An 18,773-nucleotide genomic window follows, 5' to 3' on the forward strand; every position below is an offset into this window, starting at 1 on the left:
CGGCGCTTTTCCCTGGAAAACAAAACTGGCCTGCCAACTTTTTGATGGCAGATTGCAGGAGCCACTTGGTACTATCAAACCAGCCCAACTTGGCACTGGTGCCACCATGGGTCTGGTCACCATCCTGCGTATCGTAGCTTTTCAGGCGCCAGCCGGTCACTCCCAGCCATAGGCCCCCAGAGAAAAACCTCGGCCCGTTTCCCTGGCAAACAAAAGTAAGCTACCCCGCTTCTGGATGGCAGATTGCAGGAGCCACTTTGTACCATCAAACCAGCCCGACTTGGCACTGGTGCCACCTCTGGTCTGGGAACCATCCTGCGTATCGTGGATTCTAAGGAGCCAGCTGGCCACTCCCAGCCACAGGCCCCCAAACACAAACAACGGTGCTTTTCCCTGGAAAACAAAACTCACCTGCCAACTTTTTGATGGCAGATTGCAGGAGCCACTTGGTACTATCAAACCAGCCCAACTTGGCACTGGTGCCACCATGGGTCTGGTCACCATCCTGCCTATCGTAGCTTTTCAGGAGCCAGCCGGTCACTCCCAGCCATAGGCCCCCAGACACAAAGCTCTGCCCGTTTCCCTGGCAAACAAAAGTAAGCTGCCCCGCTTCTGGATGGCAGATTGCAGGAGTCACTTTGCACCATCAAACCAGCCCGACTTGGCACTGGTGCCACCTCTGGTCTGGGACCAATCCTGCGTATCGTGGATTCTAAGGAGACAGCTGGCCACTCCCAGCCACAGGCCCCCAAACACAAACAACGGCGCTTTTCCCTGGAAAACAAAACTCGCTTGCAAACTTTTTGATGGCAGATTGCAGGAGCCACTTGGTACTATCAAACCACCCCAACTTGGCAACAAGTGGTTCCTGCAATCTGACATCCAGAAGTGGGGCAGCTTACTTTTTTTTGCCAGGGAAACGGACCGTTGTTTGTGTTTGGAGGCGTATGGCTGGGAGTGGCCGACTGGCTCCTTAAAATCCACGATACGCAGCATGGTTCCCAGACCAGAGGTGGCACCAGTGCCAAGTCGGGCTGGTTTGATAGTACCAAGTGGCTCCTGCAATCTGCCATCCAGAAGCGGGGCAGCTTACTTTTGTTTGCCAGGGAAACGGGCCGAGGTTTGTGACTGGGGACCTATGGCTGGGAGTGACCGGCTGGCTCCTGAAAAGTTACGATAGGCAGGATGGTGACCAGACCCATGGTGGCACCAGTGCCAAGTTGGGCTGGTTTGATAGTACCAAGTGGCTCCTGTAATCTGCCATCAAATAGTTGGTAGGCGAGTTTTGTTTTCCAGGGAAAAGCGCCGTTGTTTGTGTTTGGGGGCCTGTGGTAGGGAGTGGCCGGCTGGCTAATTAGAATCCACGATACGCAGGATGGTTCCCAGACCCAAGGTGGGACCAGTGCCAAGACGGGCTAGTTTGATGGTGCAAAGTGGCTCCTGCAATCTGCCATCCAGAAGCGGGGTAGCTTACTTTTGTTTGCCAGGGAAACGGGCCGAGCTTTTTGTCTGGGGGCGTATGGCTGGGAGTGACCGGCTGGCTCCTGAAAAGCTACGATAGGCAGGATGGTGACCAGACCCATGGTGGCACCAGTGCCAAGTTGGGCTGATTTGATAAAACCAAGTGGCTCCTGCAATCTGCCATCAAAATGTTGGCAGGAGAGTTTTGTTTTCCAGGGAAAAGCGCCGTTGTTTGTGTTTGGGGGCCTGTGGCTGGGAGTGGCCGGCTGGCTCCTTAGAATCCACGATACGCAGCATGGTATCCAGACCCAAGGTGGCACCAGTGCCAAGTTTTGCTGGTTTGATAGTACCAAGTGGTTCCTGCAATCTGCCATCCAGAAGCAGGGCAGCTTACTTTTGTTTGCCAGGGAAACGGGCCGAGGTTTTTCTCTGGGGGCCTATGGCAGGGAGGGACCGGCTGGCTCCTGAAAAGCTACGATAGGCAGGATGGTTCCCAGACCCATGGTGGCACCAGTGCCAAGTTGGGCTGATTTGATAGTAGCAAGTGGCTCCTGCAATCTGCCATCAAAATGTTGGCAGGCGAGTTTTGTTTTCCAGGGAAAAGCGCCGTTGTTTGTGTTTGGGGGCCTGTGGCTGGGAGTGACCGGCTGGCTCCTTAGAATCCACGATACGCAGGATGGTTCCCAGACCCAAGGTGGAACCACTGCCAAGTTGGGCTGGTTTGATAGTACCAAGTGATTCCTGCAATCTGCCGTCCAGATGCGGGGCAACTTACTTTTGTTTGCCAGGGAAAAGGGCCGAGCTTTGTGTCTGGGGGCCTATGGCTGGGAGTGACCGGCTGGCTCCTGAAAAGCTACGATAGGCAGGATGGTGACCAGACCCATGGTGGCACCAGTGCCAAGTTGGGCTGGTTTGATAGTACCAAGTGGCTCCTGCAATCTGCCATCAAAAAGTTGGCAGGCGAGTTTTGTTTTCCAGGGAAAAGCGCCGTTGTTTGTGTTTGGGGGCCTGTGGCTGGGAGTGGCCGGCTGGCTCCTTAGAATCCACGATACGCAGCATGGTTCCCAGACCAGAGGTGGCACCAGTGACAAGTCGGGCCAGTTTGATGGTGCAAAGTGGCTCCTGCAATCTGCCATCCAGAAGCGGGGCAGCTTACTTTTGTTGTCCAGGGAAAAGGGCCGAGGTTTTTCTCTGGGGGCCTATGGCTGGGAGTGACCGGCTGGCGCGTGAACAGCTACGATAGGCAGGATGGTTCCCAGACCCATGGTGGCACCAGTGCCATGTTGGGCTGATTTGATAGTACCAAGTGGCTCCTGCAATCTGCCATCAAAATGTTGGCAGGCGAGTTTTGTTTTCCAGGGAAAAGCGCCGTTGTTGTATATGGGGGCCTGTGGCTGGGAGTGGCCGGCTGGCTGCTTAGAATCCACGATACGCAGGATGGTTCCCAGACCCAAGGTGGCACCAGTGCCAAGTTGTCTGGTTTGATAGTACCAAGTGGTTCCTGCAATCTGCCATCCAGAAGCGGGGCAGCTTACTTTTGTTTGCCAGGGAAACGGGCCGAGCTTTGTGTCTGGGGGCCTATGGCTGCGAGTGACCGGCTGGCTCCTGAAAAGCTACGATAGGCAGGATGGTGACCAGACCCATGGTGGCACCAGTGCCAAGTTGGGCTGGTTTGATAGTACCAAGTGGCTCCTGCAATCTGCCATCAAAAATTTGGCAGGCGAGTTTTGATTTCCAGGGAAAAGCGCCGTTGTTTGTGTTTGGGGGCCTGTGGCTGCGAGTGGCCGGCTTGCTAATTGGAATCCACGATACGCAGGATGGTTCCCAGACCTGACGTGGCACCAGTGCCAAGTCGGGCTAGTTTGATGCTGCAAAGTGGCTCCTGCAATCTGCCATGCAGAAGCGGGGTAGCATACTTTTGTTTGCCAGGGAAAATTGCCGAGGTTTTTGTCTGGGGCCTATGGCTGGGAGTGACCGGCTGGCTCCTGAAAAGCTACGATAGGCAGGATGGTGACCAGACCCATGGTGGCACCAGTGCCAAGTTGGGCTGATTTGATAGTAGCAAGTGGCTCCTGCAATCTGCCATCAAAATGTTGGCAGGCGAGTTTTTTTTTCCAGGGAAAAGCGCCGTTGTTTGTGTTTGGGGGCCTGTGGCTGGGAGTGACCGGCTGGTTCCTTAGAATCCACGATACGCAGGATGGTTCCCAGACCAGAGGTGGCACCAGTGCCAAGTCGGGCTGGTTTGATAGTACCAAGTGGCTCCTGCAATCTGCCATCCAGAAGCGGGGTAGCTTACTTTTGTATGCCAGGGAAAGGGGCCGAGGTTTTTGTCTGGGGGCCTATAGCTGGGAGTGACCGGCTGGCTCCTGAAAAGCTACGATAGGCAGGATGGTGACCAGACCCATGGTGGCACCAGTGCCAAGTTGGGCTGATTTGATAGTACCAAGTTGCTCCTGCAATCTGCCATCAAAATGTTGGCAGGCGAGTTTTGTTTTCCAGGGAAAAGCGCCGTTGTTTGTGTTTGGGGGCCTGTGGGTGGGAGTGGCCGGCTGGCTCCTTAGAATCCACGATACGCAGCATGGTATCCAGACCCAAGGTGGCACCAGTGCCAAGTCGGGCTGGTTTGATAGTACCAAGTGGCTCCTGCAATCTGCCATCCAGAAGCGGGGCAGCTTACTTTTGTTTGCCAGGGAAACGGGCCGAGGTTTGTGTCTCAGGGCCTATGGCTGGGAGTGACCGGCTGGCTCCTGAAAAGTTACGATAGGCAGGATGGTGACCAGACCCATGGTGGCACCAGTGCCAAGTCGGGCTGGTTTGATAGTACCAAGTGGCTCCTGCAATCTGCCATGAAAATGTTGGCAGGCGAGTTTTGTTTTCCAGGGAAAAGCGCCGTTGTTTGTGTTTGGGGGCCTGTGGCTGGGAGTGGCCGGCTGGCTCGTTAGAATCCACGATACGCAGCATGGTATCCAGACCCAAGGTGGCACCAGTGCCAAGTTGGGCTGGTTTGATAATACCAAGTGGTTCCTGCAAACTCCATCAAAATTTGGCAGGCGTGTTTTGTTTTCCAGGGAACAGCGCCGTTGATTTTGTTTGGGGGCCTGTGGCTGGGAGTGGCCGGCTGGCTCCTTAGAATCCACGATACGCAGGATGGTTCCCAGACCCAAGGTGGCACCAGTGCCAAGTCGGGCTGGTTTGATTACACCAAGTGGCTCCTGCAATCTGCCATCCAGAAGTGAGGCAGCTAAGTTTTGTTTGCCAGAGAAAAAGGCTGTGGTTTTTGTTTGGGGGCCTGTGGCTGGCAGTGGCCGGCTGGCTCCTGAAAATCCACGATACGCAGCATGGTTCCCAGACCCAAGGTGGCACCAGTACAAAGTGGGGCTCGTTTGACAGTGTCAAGTGCCTCCTGCAATCTCCCATCCAGAAGCGGGGCAGCTGAGTTTTTTTTGCCAGGGAAACGGACCTTTGTTTTTGATTGGGGTCTGTGGCCGAGAGTGGTCGGCTGTCTCCTGACAATCCACAATACGCAGGATGGTTCCCAGACCAAAGGTGGCACCAGTGCCAAGTCGGGCTGGTTTGATAGTACCAAGTGCCTCCTGCAATCTGCCATCCAGAAGCGGGGCAGCTGAGTTTTGTTTGCCAGAGAAAAGGGCCGTGGGTTGTGTTTGGGGGCATATGGCTGGGAGTGGCCACCTGGCTCCTTAAAATGCACGATACGCCGCATGGTAACCAGACGCAAGGTGGCACCAGTGCCAAGTCGGGCTGTTTTTGTAGTACCCAGTGGCTCCTGCAATTTGCCATCCAGAAGCGGGGCAGCTAAATTTTGTTTGCTAGAGAAAAGGGCTGTGGTTTGTGTTTGGGGGCCTATGGCCGAGAGTGGTAGGCTGGCCCCTGAAAATCAACGATAGGCAGGATGGTTCCCAGATCCAAGGTGGCACCAGTGCCAAGTAAGGCTGGTTGTATGGTTCAAAGTGACTCCTGCAATCTGCCATCCAGAAGCGGGACAGCTGAGTTTTTTTTGCCAGAGAAAAGGTCCGTGGTTTCTTTTTGGGGCATACGGCTGGGAATTGCCGGCTGGCTCCTTAAAATGCTCGATACGCAGGATGGTTCCCAGAGCCAAGGTGGCACCACTGCCAAGTCGGGCTCTTTTTGTAGTACCAAGTGCGTCCTGCAATTTGCCATCCAGAAGAGGGGCAGTTGAGTTTTGTTTGCCAGAGAAAAGGGCCGAGGTTTGTGTTTGGGAGCATATGGCTGGGAATGACCGGCTGGCCCCTGAAAATCCACGATACGCCGGATGGTTCCCAGATCCAAGGTGGTACCATTACCAAGTCGGGCTGGTTTGATAGTCCCAAGTGGCTCCTGCAAACTGCCATCCAGAAGCGGGGCAGCTTACTTTTGTTTGCCAGGGAAACGGGCCGAGCTTTGTGTCTCGGGGCCTATGGCTGGGAGTGGCCGGCTGGCTAATTAGAATCCACGTCAGGCAGGATGGTTCCCAGACCAGATGTGGCACCAGTGCCAAGTCGGGCTAGTTTGATGGTGCAAAGTGGCCCCTGCAATCTGCCATCCAGAAGCGGGGCAGCTTACTTTTGTTTGCCAGGGAACCGACCGAGGTTTTTGTCTGGGGGCCTATGGCTGGGAGTGACCGGCTGGCTCCTGAAAAGCTACGATAGGCAGGATGGTGACCAGAGCCATGGTGGCACCAGTGCCAAGTTGGGCTGGTTTGATAGTACCAAGTGGCTCCTGCAATCTGCCATCAAAAAGTTGGCAGACGAGTTTTGTTTTCCAGGGAAAAGCGCCGTTGTGTGTTTTGGGGCCTGTGGCTGGGAGTGGCCAGCTGGCTCCTTAGAATCCACGATACGCAGGATGGTTCCCAGACCCAAGGTGGCACCAGTGCCAAGTCGGGCTGGTTTGTTAGTACCAAGTGGTTCCTGCAATCTGCCATCCAGAAGCGGGGCAGCTGAATTTTGTTTGCCAGAGAAAAAGGCTGTTGTTTGTGTTTCGGGGCCTGTGGCTGGCAGTGGACGGCTGGCTCCTGAAAATCCATGATACGCAGCATGGTTCCCAGACCCAAGGTGGCACCAGTGCCAAGTAGGGCTGGTTTCATAGTACCCAGTGGCTCCTGCAATCTGCCATCCAGAAGAGGGGCAGTTGAGTTTTGTTTTCCAGAGAAAAGGGCCGTGGTTTGTGTTTGGGGCCTATGGCTGAGAGTGACCGGCTGACCCCTGAAAATCCACTATACGCCGGATGGTTCCCAGATCCAAGGTGGCACCAGTGCCATGTTGTGCTGGTGTGATAGTCCCAAGTGGCTCCTGCAATCTGCCATCCAGAAGTGGGGCAGCTGAATTTTGTTTGCCAGAGAAAAAGGCTGTGGTTTTTGTTTGGGGGCCTATGGCTGGGAGTGGCCGGCTGGCTCCTGAAAATCCATGATACGCAGCATGGTTCCCAGACCCAAGGTGGCACCAGTGCCAAGTGGGGCTGGTTTCACAGTGTCAAGTGCCTCCTGCAATCTCCCATCCAGAAGCGGGGCAGCTGAGTTTTGTTTGCCTGTGAAACGGGCCGTTGTTTTTGATTGGGGTCTGTGGCCGAGAGTGTTCAGCTGGCTCCTGACAATCCACAATACGCAGGATGGTTCCCAGACCCAAGGTGGCACCAGTGCCAAGTCGTGCTGGTTTGATAGTACCAAGTGGCTCCTGCAATCTGCCATCCAGAAGCGGTGCAGCTGAGTTTTGTTTGCCAGAGGAAAGGGCCGTGGGTTGTGTTCGGGGGCATATGGCTGGGAGTGGCCGGCTGTCTCATTAAAAAGATCGATACGCACGATGGTTCCCAGACCCAAGGTGGCACCAGTGCCAAGTCGGGCTGTTTTTATAGTACCAAGTGCGTCCTGCAATTTGCCATCCAGAAGAGGGGCAGTTGAGTTTTGTTTGCCAGAGAAAAGCGCCGTTGTTTGTGTTTGGGGGCTTGTGGCTGGGAGTGGCCGACTGGCGCCTTAGAATCTGCGATACGCAGCATGGTTCCCAGACCCAAGGTGGCACCAGTTCCAAGTTGGGCTGGTTTGATAGTACCAAGTGGCTCCTGCAATCTGCCATCCAGAAGCGGGGTAGCTTAGTTTTGTTTGCCAGGGAAACGGGCCGAGGTTTGTGACTGGGGGCCTATGGCTGGGAGTGACCGGCTGGCTCCTGGAAAGCTACGATAGGCAGGATGGTGACCAGACCCATGGTGGCACCAGTGTCAAGTTGGGCTGGTTTGATAGTACCAAGTGGCTCCTGCAATCTGCCATCAAAAAGTTGGCAGGCGAGTTTTGTTTTCCAGGGAAAAGCGCCGTTGTTTGTGTCTGGGGGCCTGTGGCTGGAGTGACCGGCTGGCTCCTTAGAATCCACGATACGCAGGATGGTTCCCAGACCAGAGGTGGCACCAGCGCCAAGTCGGGCTGGTTTTATAGTACCAAGTGGTTCCTGCAATCTGCCATCCAGAAGCGGGGCAGCTTACTTTTGTGTGCCAGGGAAACGGGCCGAGCTTTGTGTCTGGGCGCCTATGGCTGGGAGTGACCGGCGAGGTCCTGAAAAGCTACGATAGGCAGGATGGTGACCACATCCATTGTGGCACCAGTGACAAGTTGGGCTGCTTTGATAGTACCAAGTGGCTCCTGCAATCCGCCATCAAAAAGTTGGCAGGCGAGTTTTGTTTTCCAGGGAAAAGCGCCATTGTTTGTGTTTGGGGGCCTGTGGCTGGGAGTGGCCGGCTGGCTCCTTAGAATCCACGATACGCGGCATGGTTCCCAGACCAGAGGTGGCACCAGTGCCAAGTTGGGCTGGTTTGATAGTACCAAGTGCGTCCTGCAATCTGCCATCCAGAAGCGGGGCAGCTTACTTTTGTTTGCCAGGGAAACGGGCCGAGGTTTGTGTCTGGGGGCCTATGGCTGGGAGTGACCGGCTGGCTCCTGAAAAGCTACGATAGGCAGGATGGGGAGCAGACCCATGGTGGCACCAGTGCCAAGTTGGGCTGGTTTGATAGTACCAAGTGGCTCCTGCAATCTGCCCTCAAAAAGTTGGCAGGCGAGTTTTGTTTTCCAGGGAAAAGCGCCGTTGTTTGTGTCTGGGGGCCTGTGGCTGGAGTGACCGGCTGGCTCCTTAGAATCCACGATACGCAGGATGGTTCCCAGACCAGAGGTGGCACCAGCGCCAAGTCGGGCTGGTTTTATAGTACCAAGTGGTTCCTGCAATCTGCCATCCAGAAGCGGGGCAGCTTACTTTTGTGTGCCAGGGAAACGGGCCGAGCTTTGTGTCTGGGCGCCTATGGCTGGGAGTGACCGGCGAGGTCCTGAAAAGCTACGATAGGCAGGATGGTGACCACATCCATTGTGGCACCAGAGACAAGTTGGGCTGCTTTGATAGTACCAAGTGGCTCCTGCAATCCGCCATCAAAAAGTTGGCAGGCGAGTTTTGTTTTCCAGGGAAAAGCGCCATTGTTTGTGTTTGGGGGCCTGTGGCTGGGAGTGGCCGGCTGGCTCCTTAGAATCCACGATACGCGGCATGGTTCCCAGACCAGAGGTGGCACCAGTGACAAGTCGGGCTGGTTTGATAGTACCAAGTGCATCCTGCAATCTGCCATCCAGAAGCGGGGCAGCTTACTTTTGTTTGCCAGGGAAACGGGCCGAGGTTTGTGTCTGGGGGCCTATGGCTGGGAGTGACCGGCTGGCTCCTGAAAAGCTATGATAGGCAGGATGGTGACCAGACCCATGGTGGCACCAGTGCCAAGTTGGGCTGGTTTGATAGTACCAAGTGGCTCCTGCAATCTGCCCTCAAAAAGTTGGCAGGCGAGTTTTGTTTTCCAGGGAAAAGCGCCGTTGTTTGTGTTTGGGGGCCTGTGGGTGGGAGTGGCCGGCTGGCTCCTTAGAATCCACGATACGCAGGATGGTTCCCAGACCTGACGTGGCACCAGTGCCAAGTCGGGCTGGTTTTATAGTACCAAGTGGTTCCTGCAATCTGCCATCCAGAAGCGGGGCAGCTTACTTTTGTTTGCCAGGGAAACGGGCCGAGGTTTTTGTCTGGGCGCCTATGGCTGGGAGTGACCTGCTAGGTCCTGAAAAGCTACGATAGTCAGGATGGTGACCATATCCATGGTGGCACCAGTGCCAAGTTGGGCTGGTTTGATAGTACCAAGTGGCTCCTGCAATCCGCCATCAAAACGTTGGCAGGCGAGTTTTGTTTTCCAGGGAAAAGCGCCGTTGTTTGTGTTTGGGTGCCTGTGGCAGGGAGTGGCCGGCGGGCTCCTCAGAATCCATGATACGCAGGATGGTTCCCAGACCCAAGGTGGCACCAGTGCCAAGTTGGGCTGGTTTGATACTACCAAGTGCGTCCTGCAAACTGCCATCCAGAAGCGGGGTAGCTTACTTTTTTTTGCCAGGGAAACGGGCCGAGGTTTTTTTCTCGGGGCCTATGGCTGGGGGTGACCTGCTGGCTCCTGAAAAGCTACGATAGGCAGGATGGTGACCAGACCTATGGTGGCACCAGTGCCAAGTTGGGCTGGTTTGATAGTACCAAGTGGCTCCTGCAATCTGCCATCAAAAAGTTGGCAGGCGAGTTTTGTTTTCCAGGGAAAAGCGCCGTTGTTTGTGTTTGGGGACCTGTGGCTGGGAGTGGCCGGCTGGCTAATTAGAATCCACGATACGCAGGATGGTTCCCAGACCAGAGGTGGCACCAGTGCCAAGTCGGGCTGGTTTGATACTACCAAGTGCGTCCTGCAATCTGCCATCCAGAAGCGGGACAGATTACTTTTGTTTGCCAGGGAAACGGGCCGAGGTTTGTGTCTGGGGGCCTATGGCTGGGAGTGACCGGCTGGCTCCTGAAAAGCTACGATAGGCAGGATGGTGACCAGACCCATGGTGGCACCAGTGCCAAGTTGGGCTGGTTTGATAGTACCAAGTGGCTCCTGCAATCTGCCATCAGAAATTTGGCAGGCGAGTTTGTTATCTAGGGAAAAGCGCCGTTGTTTGTGTTTGGGGGCCTGTGGCTGGGAGTGGCCGGTTGGCTCCTTAGAATCCACGATACGCAGGATGGTTCCCAGACCAGAGGTGGCACCAGTGCCAAGTCGGGCTGGTCTGATAGTACCAAGTGCGTCCTGCAATCTGCCATCCAGAAGCGGGGCAGCTTAATTTTGTTTGCCAGGGAAACGGGCCGAGGTTTGTGTTTGGGGGCCTGTGGCTGGGAGTTGCCGACTGGCTCCTTAGAACCCATGATACGCAGGATGGTTCCCAGACCAGAGGTGGCACCAGTGCCAAGTTGGGCTAGTTTGATAGTACCAAGTGGCTTCTGCAATCTGCCATCCAGAAGCGGGGCAGCTTACTTTTGTTTGCCAGGGAAACGGGCCGTTGTTTGTGTTTGGGGGCCTGTGGCTGGGAGTTGCCGACTGGCTCCTTAGAATCCACGATACGCGGGATGGTTCCCAGACCAGAGGTGGCACCAGTGCCTAGTCGGGCTGGTTTGATAGTACCAAGTGGCTCCTGCATTCCGCCATCCAGAAGCGGGGCAGCTTACTTTTTTTTCCAGGGAAAAGCGCCGTTGTTTGTGTTTGGGGGCCTGTGGGTGGGAGTGGCCGGATGGCTCCTTAGAATCCACGATACGCAGGATGGTTCCCAGACCAGAGGTGGCACCAGTGCCAAGTTGGGCTGGTTTGATAGTTCCAAGTGGCTCCTGCAATCTGCCATCCAGAAGCGGGGCAGCTTACTTTTGTTTGCCAGGGAAACGGGCCGAGGTTTGTGTCTCAGGGCCTATGGCTGGGAGTGACCGGCTGGCTCCTGAAAAGTTACGATAGGCAGGATGGTGACCAGACCCATGGTGGCACCAGTGCCAAGTCGGGCTGGTTTGATAGTACCAAGTGGCTCCTGCAATCTGCCATGAAAAAGTTGGCAGGCGAGTTTTGTTTTCCAGGGAAAAGCGCCGTTGTTTGTGTTTGGGGGCCTGTGACTGGGAGTGGCCGGCTGGCTCCTTAGAAACCACGATACGCAGCATGGTATTCAGACCCAAGGTGGCACCAGTGCCAAGTTGGGCTAGTTTGATAATACCAAGTGGTTCCTGCAAACTCCATCAAAAAGTTGGCAGGCGTGTTTTGTTTTCCAGGGAACAGCGCCGTTGATTTTGTTTGGGGGCCTGTGGCTGGGAGTGGCCGGCTGGCTCCTTAGAATCCACGATACGCAGGATGGTTCCCAGACCCAAGGTGGCACCAGTGCCAAGCCGGGCTGGTTTGATTACACCAAGTGGCTCCTGCAATCTGCCATCCAGAAGTGAGGCAGCTAAGTTTTGTTTGCGAGAAAAAAGGGCCGTGGTTTTTGTTGGGGGCCTGTGGCTGGGAGTAGCCGGCTGGCTCCTTAGAATCCACGATACGCAGGATGGTTCCCAGACCCAAGGTGGCACCAGTGCCAAGTCGGGCTGGTTTGATTACACCAAGTGGCTCCTGCAATCTGCCATCCAGAAGTGAGGCAGCTAAGTTTTGTTTGCGAGAAAAAAGGGCCGTGGTTTTTGTTGGGGGCCTGTGGCTGGGAGTAGCCGGCTGGCTCCTTAAAATCCACGATAGGCAGGATGGTTCCCAGACCCAAGGTGGCACCAGTGCCAAGTCGGGCTGGTTTGATAGTACCAAGTGGCTCCTGCAATCTGCCATCCAGAAGCGGGGCAGCTGAGTTTTGTTTGCCAGAGAAAAAGGCTGTGGTTTTTGTTTGGGGGCCTGTGGCTGGCAGTGGCCGGCTGGTTCCTGAATATGTACGATACGCAGGATTGTTCCCAGATCCAAGGTGGCAGCAGTGCCATGTTGTGCTGGTGTGATAGTCCCAAGTGGCTCCTGCAATCTGCCATCCAGAAGTGGGGCAGCTGATTTTTGTTTGCCAGAGAAAAGGTCCGTGGTTTGTGTTTGGGGGCATATGGCTGAGAGTGGCCGGCTGGCCCCTGAAAATCCACGATACACAGGATGGTTCCCAGATCCAAGGTGGCACCTGTGCCAAGTCGGGCTGATTTGATAGTACCAAGTGGTTCCTGCAATCTGCCATCCAGAAGCGGGGCAGCTGAATTTTGTTTGCCAGAGAAAAAGGCTGTTGTTTGTGTTTCGGGGCCTGTGGCTGGCAGTGGACGGCTGGCTCCTGAAAATCCATGATACGCAGCATGGTTCCCAGACCCAAGGTGGCACCAGTGCCAAGTAGGGCTGGTTTCATAGTACCCAGTGGCTCCTGCAATCTGCCATCCAGAAGAGGGGCAGTTGAGTTTTGTTTTCCAGAGAAAAGGGCCGTGGTTTGTGTTTGGGGCCTATGGCTGAGAGTGACCGGCTGACCCCTGAAAATCCACTATACGCCGGATGGTTCCCAGATCCAAGGTGGCACCAGTGCCATGTTGTGCTGGTGTGATAGTCCCAAGTGGCTCCTGCAATCTGCCATCCAGAAGTGGGGCAGCTGAATTTTGTTTGCCAGAGAAAAAGGCTGTGGTTTTTGTTTGGGGGCCTATGGCTGGGAGTGGCCGGCTGGCTCCTGAAAATCCATGATACGCAGCATGGTTCCCAGACCCAAGGTGGCACCAGTGCCAAGTGGGGCTGGTTTCACAGTGTCAAGTGCCTCCTGCAATCTCCCATCCAGAAGCGGGGCAGCTGAGTTTTGTTTGCCTGTGAAACGGGCCGTTGTTTTTGATTGGGGTCTGTGGCCGAGAGTGTTCAGCTGGCTCCTGACAATCCACAATACGCAGGATGGTTCCCAGACCCAAGGTGGCACCAGTGCCAAGTCGTGCTGGTTTGATAGTACCAAGTGGCTCCTGCAATCTGCCATCCAGAAGCGGTGCAGCTGAGTTTTGTTTGCCAGAGGAAAGGGCCGTGGGTTGTGTTCGGGGGCATATGGCTGGGAGTGGCCGGCTGCCTCATTAAAAAGATCGATACGCACGATGGTTCCCAGACCCAAGGTGGCACCAGTGCCAAGTCGGGCTGTTTTTATAGTACCAAGTGCGTCCTGCAATTTGCCATCCAGAAGAGGGGCAGTTGAGTTTTGTTTGCCAGAGAAAAGCGCCGTTGTTTGTGTTTGGGGGCTTGTGGCTGGGAGTGGCCGACTGGCGCCTTAGAATCTGCGATACGCAGCATGGTTCCCAGACCCAAGGTGGCACCAGTTCCAAGTTGGGCTGGTTTGATAGTACCAAGTGGCTCCTGCAATCTGCCATCCAGAAGCGGGGTAGCTTAGTTTTGTTTGCCAGGGAAACGGGCCGAGGTTTGTGACTGGGGGCCTATGGCTGGGAGTGACCGGCTGGCTCCTGGAAAGCTACGATAGGCAGGATGGTGACCAGACCCATGGTGGCACCAGTGTCAAGTTGGGCTGGTTTGATAGTACCAAGTGGCTCCTGCAATCTGCCATCAAAAAGTTGGCAGGCGAGTTTTGTTTTCCAGGGAAAAGCGCCGTTGTTTGTGTCTGGGGGCCTGTGGCTGGAGTGACCGGCTGGCTCCTTAGAATCCACGATACGCAGGATGGTTCCCAGACCAGAGGTGGCACCAGCGCCAAGTCGGGCTGGTTTTATAGTACCAAGTGGTTCCTGCAATCTGCCATCCAGAAGCGGGGCAGCTTACTTTTGTGTGCCAGGGAAACGGGCCGAACTTTGTGTCTGGGCGCCTATGGCTGGGAGTGACCGGCGAGGTCCTGAAAAGCTACGATAGGCAGGATGGTGACCACATCCATTGTGGCACCAGTGACAAGTTGGGCTGCTTTGATAGTACCAAGTGGCTCCTGCAATCCGCCATCAAAAAGTTGGCAGGCGAGTTTTGTTTTCCAGGGAAAAGCGCCATTGTTTGTGTTTGGGGGCCTGTGGCTGGGAGTGGCCGGCTGGCTCCTTAGAATCCACGATACGCGGCATGGTTCCCAGACCAGAGGTGGCACCAGTGACAAGTCGGGCTGGTTTGATAGTACCAAGTGCGTCCTGCAATCTGCCATCCAGAAGCGGGGCAGCTTACTTTTGTTTGCCAGGGAAACGGGCCGAGGTTTGTGTCTGGGGGCCTATGGCTGGGAGTGACCGGCTGGCTCCTGAAAAGCTACGATAGGCAGGATGGGGAGCAGACCCATGGTGGCACCAGTGCCAAGTTGGGCTGGTTTGATAGTACCAAGTGGCTCCGGCAATCTGCCATCAAAATGTTGGCAGGCGAGTTTTGTTTTCCAGGGAAAAGCGCCGTTGTTTGTGTTTGGGGGTCTGTGGGTGGGAGTGGCCGGCTGGCTCCTTAGAATCCACGATACGCAGGATGGTTCCCAGACCTGACGTGGCACCAGTGCCAAGTCGGGCTGGTTTTATAGTACCAAGTGGTTCCTGCAATCTGCCATCCAGAAGCGGGGCAGCTTACTTTTGTTTGCCAGGGAAACGGGCCGAGGTTTTTGTCTGGGCGCCTATGGCTGGGAGTGACCTGCTAGGTCCTGAAAAGCTACGATAGTCAGGATGGTGACCATATCCATGGTGGCACCAGTGCCAAGTTGGGCTGGTTTGATAGTACCAAGTGGCTCCTGCAATCCGCCATCAAAAAGTTGGCAGGCGAGTTTTGTTTTCCAGGGAAAAGCGCCGTTGTTTGTGTTTGGGGGCCTGTGACTGGGAGTGGCCGGCTGGCTCCTTAGAAACCACGATACGCAGCATGGTATTCAGACCCAAGGTGGCACCAGTGCCAAGTTGGGCTAGTTTGATAATACCAAGTGGTTCCTGCAAACTCCATCAAAAAGTTGGCAGGCGTGTTTTGTTTTCCAGGGAACAGCGCCGTTGATTTTGTTTGGGGGCCTGTGGCTGGGAGTGGCCGGCTGGCTCCTTAGAATCCACGATACGCAGGATGGTTCCCAGACCCAAGGTGGCACCAGTGCCAAGCCGGGCTGGTTTGATTACACCAAGTGGCTCCTGCAATCTGCCATCCAGAAGTGAGGCAGCTAAGTTTTGTTTGCGAGAAAAAAGGGCCGTGGTTTTTGTTGGGGGCCTGTGGCTGGGAGTAGCCGGCTGGCTCCTTAGAATCCACGATACGCAGGATGGTTCCCAGACCCAAGGTGGCACCAGTGCCAAGTCGGGCTGGTTTGATTACACCAAGTGGCTCCTGCAATCTGCCATCCAGAAGTGAGGCAGCTAAGTTTTGTTTGCGAGAAAAAAGGGCCGTGGTTTTTGTTGGGGGCCTGTGGCTGGGAGTAGCCGGCTGGCTCCTTAAAATCCACGATAGGCAGGATGGTTCCCAGACCCAAGGTGGCACCAGTGCCAAGTCGGGCTGGTTTGATAGTACCAAGTGGCTCCTGCAATCTGCCATCCAGAAGCGGGGCAGCTGAGTTTTGTTTGCCAGAGAAAAAGGCTGTGGTTTTTGTTTGGGGGCCTGTGGCTGGCAGTGGCCGGCTGGTTCCTGAATATGTACGATACGCAGGATTGTTCCCAGATCCAAGGTGGCAGCAGTGCCATGTTTTGCTGGTGTGATAGTCCCAAGTGGCTCCTGCAATCTGCCATCCAGAAGTGGGGCAGCTGATTTTTGTTTGCCAGAGAAAAGGTCCGTGGTTTGTGTTTGGGGGCATATGGCTGAGAGTGGCCGGCTGGCCCCTGAAAATCCACGATACACAGGATGGTTCCCAGATCCAAGGTGGCACCTGTGCCAAGTCGGGCTGATTTGATAGTACCAAGTGGTTCCTGCAATCTGCCATCCAGAAGCGGGGCAGCTGAATTTTGTTTGCCAGAGAAAAAGGCTGTTGTTTGTGTTTCGGGGCCTGTGGCTGGCAGTGGACGGCTGGCTCCTGAAAATCCATGATACGCAGCATGGTTCCCAGACCCAAGGTGGCACCAGTGCCAAGTAGGGCTGGTTTCATAGTACCCAGTGGCTCCTGCAATCTGCCATCCAGAAGAGGGGCAGTTGAGTTTTGTTTTCCAGAGAAAAGGGCCGTGGTTTGTGTTTGGGGCCTATGGCTGAGAGTGACCGGCTGACCCCTGAAAATCCACTATACGCCGGATGGTTCCCAGATCCAAGGTGGCACCAGTGCCATGTTGTGCTGGTGTGATAGTCCCAAGTGGCTCCTGCAATCTGCCATCCAGAAGTGGGGCAGCTGAATTTTGTTTGCCAGAGAAAAAGGCTGTGGTTTTTGTTTGGGGGCCTATGGCTGGGAGTGGCCGGCTGGCTCCTGAAAATCCATGATACGCAGCATGGTTCCCAGACCCAAGGTGGCACCAGTGCCAAGTGGGGCTGGTTTCACAGTGTCAAGTGCCTCCTGCAATCTCCCATCCAGAAGCGGGGCAGCTGAGTTTTGTTTGCCTGTGAAACGGGCCGTTGTTTTTGATTGGGGTCTGTGGCCGAGAGTGTTCAGCTGGCTCCTGACAATCCACAATACGCAGGATGGTTCCCAGACCCAAGGTGGCACCAGTGCCAAGTCGTGCTGGTTTGATAGTACCAAGTGGCTCCTGCAATCTGCCATCCAGAAGCGGTGCAGCTGAGTTTTGTTTGCCAGAGGAAAGGGCCGTGGGTTGTGTTCGGGGGCATATGGCTGGGAGTGGCCGGCTGTCTCATTAAAAAGATCGATACGCACGATGGTTCCCAGACCCAAGGTGGCACCAGTGCCAAGTCGGGCTGTTTTTATAGTACCAAGTGCGTCCTGCAATTTGCCATCCAGAAGAGGGGCAGTTGAGTTTTGTTTGCCAGAGAAAAGCGCCGTTGTTTGTGTTTGGGGGCTTGTGGCTGGGAGTGGCCGACTGGCGCCTTAGAATCTGCGATACGCAGCATGGTTCCCAGACCCAAGGTGGCACCAGTTCCAAGTTGGGCTGGTTTGATAGTACCAAGTGGCTCCTGCAATCTGCCATCCAGAAGCGGGGTAGCTTAGTTTTGTTTGCCAGGGAAACGGGCCGAGGTTTGTGACTGGGGGCCTATGGCTGGGAGTGACCGGCTGGCTCCTGGAAAGCTACGATAGGCAGGATGGTGACCAGACCCATGGTGGCACCAGTGTCAAGTTGGGCTGGTTTGATAGTACCAAGTGGCTCCTGCAATCTGCCATCAAAAAGTTGGCAGGCGAGTTTTGTTTTCCAGGGAAAAGCGCCGTTGTTTGTGTCTGGGGGCCTGTGGCTGGAGTGACCGGCTGGCTCCTTAGAATCCACGATACGCAGGATGGTTCCCAGACCAGAGGTGGCACCAGCGCCAAGTCGGGCTGGTTTTATAGTACCAAGTGGTTCCTGCAATCTGCCATCCAGAAGCGGGGCAGCTTACTTTTGTGTGCCAGGGAAACGGGCCGAGCTTTGTGTCTGGGCGCCTATGGCTGGGAGTGACCGGCGAGGTCCTGAAAAGCTACGATAGGCAGGATGGTGACCACATCCATTGTGGCACCAGTGACAAGTTGGGCTGCTTTGATAGTACCAAGTGGCTCCTGCAATCCGCCATCAAAAAGTTGGCAGGCGAGTTTTGTTTTCCAGGGAAAAGCGCCATTGTTTGTGTTTGGGGGCCTGTGGCTGGGAGTGGCCGGCTGGCTCCTTAGAATCCACGATACGCGGCATGGTTCCCAGACCAGAGGTGGCACCAGTGCCAAGTTGGGCTGGTTTGATAGTACCAAGTGCGTCCTGCAATCTGCCATCCAGAAGCGGGGCAGCTTACTTTTGTTTGCCAGGGAAACGGGCCGAGGTTTGTGTCTGGGGGCCTATGGCTGGGAGTGACCGGCTGGCTCCTGAAAAGCTACGATAGGCAGGATGGGGAGCAGACCCATGGTGGCACCAGTGCCAAGTTGGGCTGGTTTGATAGTACCAAGTGGCTCCTGCAATCTGCCCTCAAAAAGTTGGCAGGCGAGTTTTGTTTTCCAGGGAAAAGCGCCGTTGTTTGTGTTTGGGGGCCTGTGGGTGGGAGTGGCCGGCTGGCTCCTTAGAATCCACGATACGCAGGATGGTTCCCAGACCTGACGTGGCACCAGTGCCAAGTCGGGCTGGTTTTATAGTACCAAGTGGTTCCTGCAATCTGCCATCCAGAAGCGGGGCAGCTTACTTTTGTTTGCCAGGGAAACGGGCCGAGGTTTTTGTCTGGGCGCCTATGGCTGGGAGTGACCTGCTAGGTCCTGAAAAGCTACGATAGTCAGGATGGTGACCATATCCATGGTGGCACCAGTGCCAAGTTGGGCTGGTTTGATAGTACCAAGTGGCTCCTGCAATCCGCCATCAAAAAGTTGGCAGGCGAGTTTTGTTTTCCAGGGAAAAGCGCCGTTGTTTGTGTTTGGGTGCCTGTGGCAGGGAGTGGCCGGCGGGCTCCTCAGAATCCACGTTACGCAGGATGGTTCCCAGACCCAAGGTGGCACCAGTGCCAAGTTGGGCTGGTTTGATACTACCAAGTGCGTCCTGCAAACT

Source organism: Melospiza melodia, chromosome 5 (genome assembly GCF_035770615.1).
Source record: "Melospiza melodia melodia isolate bMelMel2 chromosome 5, bMelMel2.pri, whole genome shotgun sequence".
NCBI lineage: Eukaryota > Metazoa > Chordata > Aves > Passeriformes > Passerellidae > Melospiza > Melospiza melodia.